Raw genomic sequence first — 11,706 nt, forward strand, 5'->3', positions numbered from 1 at the left:
ACATCATTAGGAATGCCCATAACACTAATCATAACGACTGGCAGCATGATTACGTTCCAGCGCAACAATGAGTCTCACTGAGCGTCTTCGGCTGTGGTCTAGAGCGATATTATCCAACACCCTACCTCTGCGGGGTCTGCTCTCACACTGATCCCTTGCTATGAGCGACTGAACGGTGAGACCCACACAGGCAGACAGGGTGGCCGAGAGGGGAACAGAGGTAGGGGAAGGGGGGAGGGGAAGAGATAAACAAGACGAGGGGGAGGAGGTAAGGGGCAGTGAGGGACAAAACAGGGAGGAGGGGAAAGAGAGAAGTAGGGAGGAGGAGTAAAAAGGAGAAGGGAAGGTGGGTAAAAAAATGGAGAGGGGAGAAGGGGAGGAGGGGTAAAAAAAGGAAGAGGAGGGATAAAAAATGAGATAGAAGGGAAGGAGGGAGAGAATAGGAATGGGAGATGAGAAGAGTGGGAGGTCGAGAAGCGGGAAGTAGCAAGAAAGGGAGAAAGTGGAATCGGAATGACTTTCGAGGGGAAAAAATGATCAGGATGAAAGGAATAGGGAGAGAATCAGTATAAAACTAGAGATTTGGAAGATGATAAGATGAGACTTGGGAAAGCGGATGAAATAGTAGATAAATGGAGAAATGGGAGTAGGGGAGAGGTAAGGAGAACGAGAAGGGAGCAGGGGGACGGGGTTAGGGAAGTGGGAGTACTAAGCAGGGACATGGAGAGAGGGGACAAAAGAGAACTAGCGAATGGAGAGTGTCAGCAGCGAGGAGAGGTAGGAAAGTAGGGAAACAAATGAATGAAAGTCACGAATCAGTGATGGAAGAGAGGTAAAGGAGGCCGAAAAGGGAGGGGAGGCGCTGGGAGAAAGGGAACTGGGATGGAAATACGAGGAATTGACAGAAAGGGAAAGGGGAAGGTGAGTGGGGACTGTAGAAGGGAACTATGAGAAGGAGGGACTGTAGGAATGCCAGAAAAAGAAGGGGGGGGGAAGGAGGGGACTGGAATCAGGAGAGGTATAATTGGGAAGGGGGCGTGGGCAAGAGAAGTGGAAGGAAGAGGAGGAGAACGGGAGGGGGAACAGTGGGGGAGGAGTAGGTGGGCGAGGACTACAAAATGCGGGGCTTATAGTGACTGGCAGGCGGGTGACAGTCGTGTGGACAGAGTGACGCAGTAGATGTGTGTGTGTGTGTGTGTGTGTGTGTGTGTGTGTGTGTGTGTGTGTGTGTGTGCAGTTTTTTACGACGTCTAATAGTCACTTTGGCAGTGGCATACGATTATGTAATGTATTCGTGCCTTAGCCGTTTCGCTGCCGTATACTGTATGTACCGTGCGTTTGTGTTGTATTCAGACCAATGCCAGATGACTTGTATTCAGTTAAGAGGATATAAACTAACAATTGGCAGCACTTTCTCGCTGCTGTGGGAGTACTGTGTTACTGTATTCATACGGTACTATACCTCTCTCTCTCTCTCTCTCTCTCTCTCTCTGTTACATACTGCTGTAATGTACGTGTATATTGTTATTACACCGACCATGAACTTTAAGAAAGGATGCTTGATGCTGGGTACAACAAGTTTCGGTTCCTCTGCCTATTAGTATCATTTGTCATAGCAAGGGACTGAGTATCTTGACCCTAATGGTCGTATTAAACTGGCTTAGAAAAGCCTAAACACGTGTTCCTTAGAGGTTTATTGTGTGTACTGCTTTCCCTTGCATACTATTTATATCATTTTTTATCTCGCCATATAATACATCAATAACACACTGTAAAATGTTAATAGCGATGTGTAGAAAAAAATACTGAGGAGGAGATGCTACGAATTCTCCTCAGTCACGTATGATAAGGCACTAAGACCTCTACTGTAGCTTGAGTAAGCTGTATTAACCTTATCTAATAAATCGGTGTTTATTTCTCTGATAACACAAGAGGCAAAAAATATCCAAAACATCCACTTTATGAGAAACTGATTAACTAAACATAATGCACATCCATTGAATACACAGATTCGTGTTATTAAATTATTTTTATTACTACGGAATATAGTATTAGCAGAACAATTTAACTCAAGTATAAATTGCTTATGTAATTCCCAACAAGGATAATCTCTTTAGCGATCAATTCATACTTTTAATCGTTTCACTTCCACGACACTTTTTTCGCGGTTTATTTATCTCAGGTCACCATCAGACGATATCATTGCCTTAACTAACCTGATGAAGATCCCTGACCCCTTTCAGTTCGGTTGATAGCCTAGTACTGCGGGAGTGAAAGGTTTATCACCTCCGCCAAGGAAGTTATGCTTATGCCGGGGTTGGTTGGTTTGTCTGTTTGTCTGTTAGCAAGATTCCTCAAAAAGTTATGACCGGATTTTGCTGATTTTTTTTTTGTAGAGGTAGGGTATGGCCCAAGGAGCAATTAGATTTTGGTGGTGATCCGACTCTTCATCCGGATCCAGGATTTTTATTTTATTGTTTGTCCGGACAATACCTCCAAAAGTTCTCATTGATTTCCAATGAAATTTGGTGGAAGGGTGGGCCATGGGCCAAGAAAGAATTGATTAAATTTGGGAGCGGATCCGTATCCGGATCTTATGTATCTTTCACAATATCTCCAAAAGTTCTAAGTGCATTTCAATAAAATTTTGTGGAAGAGTATGCCATGGGTCAAGGAACAACTGATTAAATTTGGGGGTGGATCCGGATCCTAGGTATTCCACACAAATTTTCCACGCATCTAGATCCGGATGCATTTCAGTGGCGCTGGCTGAGGTACGCTGAGTGCTTTCTAGTTTAATTACCTATCAACGAGTCTCAGTCTTACCTCATAACTAAGGCTCATCAAATTTCATTCAACCACGACAGTATTCAAGTTGTGGGAGTGGCCCAGTTCCGTTAGGTGAAAACAAAGCCATTAAAGTGAAGGGGTTAATAAAGGCTATATTTAACCCCCAGGATTCGACATGTCTCGCATAAACTGATTAAAATCGTCTGGAGACAGCACTAATAAACTATAAGATATCATGGTAGTGAAGATATTAATGTCACATAATTCCCTACGTTGATAAAAGCAATATCGACCAATAGTTCTTTCTAGTGTCACTTAGTAAATAACGTTCCTCAAAGTATCTTTATACTCAACACTAAAGCTGGTGCAGGAGAGGATCGCCTTCATGTGGTGGCACCAATACAGTCGGATAGAGGAGCTGCTCGGTTATAAAAAGGTCCTTCAACTTCCTATCGCTGGAATGGAAGACGGTGGACTACAGAAGTGCAGTTAAGTCTTCAGTTCACCGGATGATTGTTTCATAGTAGCCTGGGGCCACAAGAACAAGATCATGAACGACAACAACAAAGGCAATAGCAAAATCCATTGCATTATCTGTTGACTAGTTAATTAGTAATAAAAACTTTCACTAAAATATGTCAAGAATTTGTTCCGGTATATAAACGACCATCCACAGGCAAGATGAAATAAGCAATATAATACCGCCAGGTAACGATTACAGTTAAGGTAATTGTCTTTTCAGAAGTTTAGTTTATGACCGAACCATCTTAGGTACGGGTGTCGCCGTGTGGAAAATATAAAAATCAGGTTGATCACATCGCTATCAGTAGGAGGCATAGAAGTTCTCTGCTAGATGTTCATGTTAAACGGGGAGCGGATATTGGTAGTGACCATCAACTCAGCATTGCAAAAATAAGGTTTAAACTTAAAAATCAGAAGAAGGAAAATCTGGTGTTGGTAGATACGATATTGTTAAGCTTAGAAGGGAAGGAGAAGAAAAGGAGGAATTCAGATTAGAATGCAGAAATAGGTTTTTGGTGTTGGAAACGTTGGAAGAGGGGGAGAGAAGTGTACTGTAGATGAGATGTGGGAGGATGTGAACAAAGTTTTGCATGAGACTGCTGAATGTACGATTGGAAGGAGACATAGATTCAGGAGAAAGAAATGGATATCAGAGGAAACGTGGGATATGATAAAAAAGAGAGGTGAGGCTAAATTGAGGAGTGAGATGCAATGCGTTGATGAACGAGAGATTGAATTAGCAAGAGCTGCGTACTGGAGTTTGAATTCAGAAGTAAGAAGGTTAGCTAGGAGAGATAAAAGAAGATGTGTGGATGAAAAGGTTGCAGAGACTGAAATCTTAATAAACAAAAATGATGGACAGAGTCAAAGAATAGCATATGAATCGATTAGAGAACTGAGTGGTAATGCAGGTAAACGCAAGGAAATACCAGTTAGAGACAGGGAAGGAAATTTATTGACCAAAGATGGAGATATTAAAAATAGATGGAAAGAGCATTTTGAGACAGTTCTTAATAGACCAATACCACCAGAAGAGGATATACCGTCTGCTCAGGAAGATTTAAATATAGAAACAGGAGAGTTGAGGCTTGCAGAAGTGGAGAAAGCAGTAAAACAGTTAAAGAATAATAAGGCACCAGGGGAGGATGGTTTATTTCCGGAAATGTTTAAAGTGGAGGGGGATAGATTAATAATGATCTTGACCAAGCTATTCAATAAGATATGGGTGGCGGGGTTACTACCATCAGTTTGGAAGAATGGTGTAATTGTTAAAGTTCCGAAGAAGGGAGACCTGAGTGAATGTGGTAATTGGAGGGGAATTTCTTTGTCACCGATAGCTTTGAAAGTTTTCAGTAGAGTGTTGTTAAATAGGTTGGAGCCGGTGGTTGAGGGTATTCTGAGGGATGAACAGGCTGGTTTTAGAAAGGGACGTGGTTGCAATGATCAGATCTTTATAGTTAGGCATTTGATGCAGCAAGTTAATGAAATGAGAGTACCGTTAAGTCTTTGTTTTGTTGATTTTAAAAAGGCTTTTGATAGTGTTTCGAGAGAGACTATGGGGAAGATCATGAGACATTATGGAATACCAGAGGAGTTTGTGAGGGTCATTATGAACATGCATGAGGACACATTTTGTAAAGTGATGGTTGATGGTTGTCTGAGTGATTCGTTTGAAGTCAAGTCCGGAGTAATTCAAGGTGGTGTTCTATCGCCTTTACTATTTATATTGGTCATTGATTACATTATGAAACCCGTTGGAACAGAAACCGGTGCAGGTATACTTTGGGGAGAGAACAGGAAACTTTTGGATTTAGATTATGCAGATGATATAGTTTTGATTTGTGATGGGCCAGAAGAGATGCAGAGAGTGTTGGACTGTTTGGTGAGTGAAGGTCGCAAGGTGGGTTTGGTTATTAATTGTGGAAAAACTGAAATAATCAATATGAATATGGAAAATGCGCAGGAATGTGTAACTGGAGGTATGGTTGTAAAGCAAGTTGATAGGTTTAAATATTTAGGTACTTATTTAGCCAAGGATGGTTCTTTGAACTTTGAATTCGAGGAAAGGTTAAAGAAGGCTAATCAGGCAATGGGAATGCTTAAAAATATTTGGAATAATAACAATTTTTCTGTGCATACAAAAATCAAACTTTATAAGGTAATGGTTAGGGGTATCTTAATTTATGGACACGAGTCTTGGTATTGCACAGTGACTATGGAAAATAAATTCTTGGTGTTTGAAAATAAAGCACTTAGAAGAATATTAGGAGTTAAGTGGTGGGAAAGGATACCAAATAGTAGAATTAGAGAAATAACGGGAGTGCAGCCGATCGATGAATATGTTAGATTCTCACGATGGAAGTGGCTAGGACATGTGTATAGGAGACAGGGAATAGTACGAGGTACACCAGGGTGGGTGGCACTTGGTAGGAGAGGTAGAGGAAGGCCAAAAGAGACGTGGGTGAGGACAATGAGACGGGAAGCTGGAGATGAGTGTTGGGGAGATCTTGAGGAGTTAGCACAAGATAGGATGTGGTGGTGTGAGTTCATCGAGGCCCTATGCATCCCCGAGGGTGCCACAGGAAATGATTGATTGATTGATTGATATTGATTTTAACTTCCATCAACCCCTCCCCCTCCCCCCAAAAAAATCCGTTTCCTGATCACAAACTTGCGTTGCGTTCTTTTTGTGTACTTGTTGGTATGTGAATGCTATAAATTATGTCATGCTGTATTATACTGAAGAAAATGAGGGAACACTTCGGGAGGGGGGGGGGCAAAGTGTGGGCGTTGGCGTCTTCTGTTTTATTTTTGTTACTAGTGGACGATTTCATTTTGAGTGGGAGTGACTTTCGAAGTGGAAGGATTGGGTAAAGCCCTTCAGCGTGCCTTCAGTACGAAATGCCTTTCCTCTGAATAAAATAATCTGAAATAAAAGCCAACTGACCAAAGACGTCACGGGGATGTAAGGAGTTGCATACACATGTGTCTGTCAAACTGTTTGAACTCGTGGATGAAACCACCTTCCAAAAATACAGGTAAAGAAAACTGATAACTATTAGGAGTAACACTTCACATCTGATTTTGTCTATTTAGAAAAGATCAGTAAGGAACCTAACAAACAAAACAATATAGCAAACTTAACAAAACCTGAATTAACTCACGGGGGCAGCATTGTTTCGGAAAATTAACAAATAAATTTGTATTTAGGTAACACCAACCTGGCTGAGCAGCGACGAGGCTGAGGCACACGAACAAAACAAATACATCCATGGATCCTCGACCGACTCCCCCACGCACTCTCACTCACGCACTCACTGCTGCCGGAATCACAGTAATATTGGCAGCTCTCATCTTCTGTTCTCATCATGAAGCACAGCTCACTGGGGACCTATTTTCAGTTTCTACAGCAGCAGTGCAAGTGCTGAAGTGAGTCGGGTTATGTGGCTATTTTCCTTTTCAATTTCTCATATAAAATTGGAATTTTTTACAACACAGGTCACTGCAGAACACATCATTAGGAATGCCCATAACACTAATCATAACGACTGGCAGCATGACAACGTTCCAGCGCAACAACGAGTCTCAGTGAACGTCTTCGGCTGTGGTCTAGAGCGTAAAGATCCGGCATCCTGCCTCTGCCGGGTCTGCTCTCACACTGATCCCCTGCTATATGAGCGACTGAACGGTGAGACCCACACAGGCAGACAGGGAGGCCGAGAGGGGAACAGAGGTAGGGGGGGAAGGAACGAAGAGGAGAGGGGGAGGAGGTAAGAAGCAGTGAAGGACAAAAGAAAACAGGGAGTAGGGAAAAGTGAGTAATGGGGAAGGAGAGAGGGGAAAGGAAGAGCAAAACGGAGAGGAGGTGGGGTAAAATAGGACAGAGAATGGGGGATAAAAAAGGAGAGAGGAGGAGGGAAGGAGGGAGAGAATAGGAATGAGAGATGAGAAGAGTGGGAGGTCGAGAGGGGGGAAGAAGCAAGCGAGGAAGTGGAATCGGAATGACTGTCAAGGGGAAAAACTGATCAGGATGGAAGGAATAGGGAGAGTCAGTCTAAAACTAGAGATTTGGAGAATGGTAAGACGAGACTTGGGAAAGCGGATGAATTAGTAGATGAATGGGTAAATGGGAGTAGGGGAGAGGTAAGGAGAACGAGAAAGGAACAAGGGGGACGGGGTTAGGGAAGTGGGAGTACTAAGCAGGGACATGGAGAGAGGGAACAGAGGAGAAGAACTAGAGAATGGGGAGTGTCAGCAGCGAGGGTGCAAATGAATGAATGCAAAGAATCAGTGATGGAAGAGAGGGAAAGGAGGACGAAAGGGGAGGGGAAACGCTAGGAGGGGGGAAATGGGAAGGAAATACGAGGAATTGACAGAAGGGAAAAGGGGGAGGTGAGTGGGGATTGTAGAAGGGAACTAAGAGAAAGAGGCAAAGTAGGGATGCCAGAAAAAGAAGGGAGGGGGGAGGGGAATGGAATCAGGAGAGGAAACTGAGAAGAAGCTGGGAGGAGGGGGGGCAAGGGAAGTGGAAGGAAGAGGAAGAGAAAGGGAGGGGAACAGTGGGGGAGGAGGAGGTGGGCGGGGACTACAAAAGGCGGGGCTTGTGATGGCTGGCGGGCTGGCAGGCGGGTGACAGTCGTGTGGACAGCAGGGTTGCCAAGGTCGCGGTTTTCCCGCCAAATTGGGCTCGTTTTGAAGCTCTTCCGCGGGCAGATTTTACCGGTCGCGGGTTGCGGTTTTTTGGGCTGGTTTGAAAACTGTCGCGGTTGTTTGGGCTAGTATGGAGTTAAACCACATCATGACAATATACTGAGAGAGAGAGAGAGAGAGAGAGTTTAAACATATGGCGGAGAGAGACCTCCTAATACTCCCACAGGGACCAGTGGATGCAGCCAGTGCGGAGACTCCGGAGAGAGTTTTGTTTTATCCCAATTATCGTTGCCAGCAAGCACTGCTGCAGTAGAGAGGATTTTCTCTCAGTATAATTTAGTGAAAAGTAAATGAAGAAACAGACAGCAACATGAAACAGTTGAAAACACTCTTCATGTTTGAGCAATATGCGGACATAAAATCTGTTGTAATGATTTCACAAACAAAATTATGTTAGCAAATTTCACATATGACGTACACAGCAACGAAACACAGTGATGATGATCATATAGATTTTTGAATAATATAAGTGTAATGGAAAGTTGACTCAGAGGGAGAGAAAATACCTTCACTTGCATGTTGTATTACCTAGTGTAATGATAAGTATATTTCAACAGAATCATTGCTGTTTTATGGGCAATAGTGTTTTTATGGGAAATAGGGAAAGTTTAAGTGAATCAAGTGATCATTTCAGGCATTAATAGGGACCTATATATGAATTATTAATATAAAACACTAATTTCGCATAAATAGAGGATTTTTAAAATAATTATTGGTGTTGGGCTACTTTTGGGCTGGTTTTCAGTTGGGTTTCCGCGGGCAGAGCAGGGTGCGACTTGGCAACCCTGGTGGACAGAGTGAAGAAGCAGATGTGTGTACGTGTGTGTGTGTGTGTGTGTGTGTGTGTGTTTTAGGACGTCTTAGTCACTTTGGCTGTGGTATACGATTATGTAACGTATTCCTGCCTTAGCCTTTTCGCTGCTGTATTTGCACTGTACGTAGGGGCTATATTCAGACTAATGCCACATGATTTGTATTCAATTAAAAGGATATAAACTAACAATTTTCAGCAAACTTTTTCGCTGCTATGGGCATACTGTGTTACTGTATTCATACTCTCTCTCTCTCTCTCTCTCTCTCTCTCTCTCTCTCTCTCTCAACAAAACAAGGAACACTTTTCTTGGCGCACCCACCCCAGTCGCATCCACCACACCAGCACATTCCAAGAGATGTCCCTTGTCTTTGGACACAATCACCAGGCACACATCAAACATACCTCAGACACACCCCAGATGCATACCACACTCATCTCAGGCACATCTCAGACACGTCCCTGTGGGTGCCGCAAAAATCGCTGAAAGTAAAAGGGTGAAGCTAAAATATCTACGGTTGCAATTGCCACATTTCATCTTTCATAACAGGTATAGCAATCCAGTGAGTGACAGGGACTCACACTGAATTTGGCCGTCCCTCTAGGTGCGGCAAAGCTAACCATGGCCAACAGTGCATGAAAAGTTGAAATCATCACCATCCTGCTCTGATATCACAAATTTTAAACGAGGTGGAAATAAGCCAGATTTAAGGGGAAATTAAACTATAAGAAGTGCTATTGTTATCAACTGAATGCCCTGTGCATAAATGGGTCTTACAGCCATTCGCACATTAGTTAAATCTTAGACATTGTCGGATTCATCCCACTGGCAATAGCAACCACACGTGTTCCATTTTCATTAACCCTTCCAGTACGAAAACCATGAATAAAATCGTCTGACGGTAACAACCAGGAAAAATAAACGGCGGCGCTGCATAAACGGCTAAGTCGCTCTCGAAAAAGGAAAGAAAATCCTCATCTTTCCTATCACTCTCGCCCAGGGGCCCCTAAACTCTTCATCTCATCGATCCCCTCCTCCAGTTTCAGATTGTTCATCAACACCCAAGTATTTATTATATGAAAGTAGTTTAATAAATTCTGCTCTATTTACTAATCATATTACGAATAATGATAAGAAAACAAAAACAGCAACAACAACAATAACCAGCAATAATAATAATAATAATAATTATTATTATTATTATTATTATAATTATAATAATAATAATAATCATCATAATAATAATAATAATAGTATGATTTCATAAAATTAGGTGATGTTTAAAATATAATAAATCAAAGATTTAACATACCCATTTTTACTGAAATAGTTGGTATCATTAATGGGAGCTGCGTCTGGTGAATGTTAACAAGGGCACTGATATTTGGCTGAAGACTGGTGAGTTAGTCATAAGTCACCATGCTCCTCCAGGTTCAGTCTGCTCCTCTGTTTTGTTAGAAATGAATTTGCATGGTTAAAACCATCTTCAACCACAAAGCCGAGGGTATTTAGCTACAATATTTACGTTGCTCCAATAGTTACTTAGGCGTTTACTTCTGAACAACGCTTTTGTTTCGAGGTCCATGGTAATTTCTATAAGTTCTTCCTGTAAATGTGAGTCAGTGTCTGCATTTTATATTTCCAAGTCAAAAAGTATAAGAATCCAGTCAGACACGTGCATTTTCTCCAGGTCCTCAAAGTTTACCGGTACTTAAAAGTCTTCTCTCAATTTTTCAAGGTGCTTTGTGTATGTCTCCAGGTCACTATCCGAAATGTTTTCACTTTCTTCCAATTGCCGTAGGTTTCAAAAGTACTGTACTGAAAATTTCTACGTGCCACTGGCCTTAATAATCGTAATACGTTTACCCTGTAGACGTTTCTGGAAAACTTTAAATTTTGAATATAGGTCTGCCAAATATAACAGATAATTCCTACACTTTTCAACTCTTCACATAGTGATGGGTTTACATCTGTTAGAAACTGCACAGCTGAGTGTATAAGTCTACAAGTCTTCGCAAGCTGTCACTCCTACAGAGCCACCTTATCTCAGTGTGCAAAAGTAGTCGGTTCAGAGTTTCATCATTCTTTTCACATAGCATTGTAAACAATTGCGAGTTGAATGGATGTGCTTTAATTTTAGTAATTGTTCTGATACACACTTTCAAGGCATCATACAGACCACTGAGTTTTTTGACTACAAGATGGTGTCTGTGTAATACACAGTGAATAGTACGTACATCAGGTACCATTTCCTTGAAGAAAGTGGCAAATCCTCTGTAGCGGTCGACCATTCCTGGTGCACCATCAGTAGCCCCTGAAGTAATATTGCTAATGGGTATACTGTGCTTCTCCAAATGCTCCTCCAAACACCGAATAATTGTCTCACCTTTTGCATCAGCTTTACGATACCTGGCAAACAAAAATTCGTCAACAATGCACTTTTGAGCTGGACTTTAATACCTCACATAGGCCATAAGAATATTTGAACAGCCGAAAGTTGACTCAACGAGGTGAAGAGAAAACTTGGAGTGTTGAAGCTAAGATGTCAAAGTTTTTTTCCACATCATCGGCCATCTCATCAGTTCGTCGTTGCACTGTATTGGCACATAATGGCAGGCATTTTAGGACAGGTTGAGAGTCTTTCTTCATAACAGGTTCAGTCACCTTTTTAACTGTTGGAATTATGATTTACTGTATGCAATTTTCCTTTCTTTGCTATGGTGAGGGAGATACTGTAGGATCAGTTCTTCTTTATCAACACTGGCAGGTGTTGTGAAAAAATGTCTTTACAAATGGTTCATTTCTTCAGTGCCTTGAAATAATGAAAACCTTTGTTTTCCTTGTCAGAGAGAACTCTTTCAAGGGGGTCTTT

The 11,706-nt window shown here is 42.0% G+C and overlaps 1 pseudogene; it reads right to left on the reverse strand.

The window, feature by feature from the left end:
* Positions 1 to 24: 24 nt before the first annotated feature.
* On the reverse strand, positions 25 to 11,483 carry LOC145414749 (uncharacterized; annotated as a pseudogene).
* Between the last annotated feature and the right edge of the window lie 223 nt (positions 11,484 to 11,706).

The sequence above is a fragment of the Coenobita brevimanus genome, chromosome 13 (genome assembly GCF_032717465.1).
Source record: "Coenobita brevimanus isolate Jiangsu-jjx chromosome 13, ASM3271746v2, whole genome shotgun sequence".
Lineage (NCBI taxonomy): Eukaryota > Metazoa > Arthropoda > Malacostraca > Decapoda > Coenobitidae > Coenobita > Coenobita brevimanus.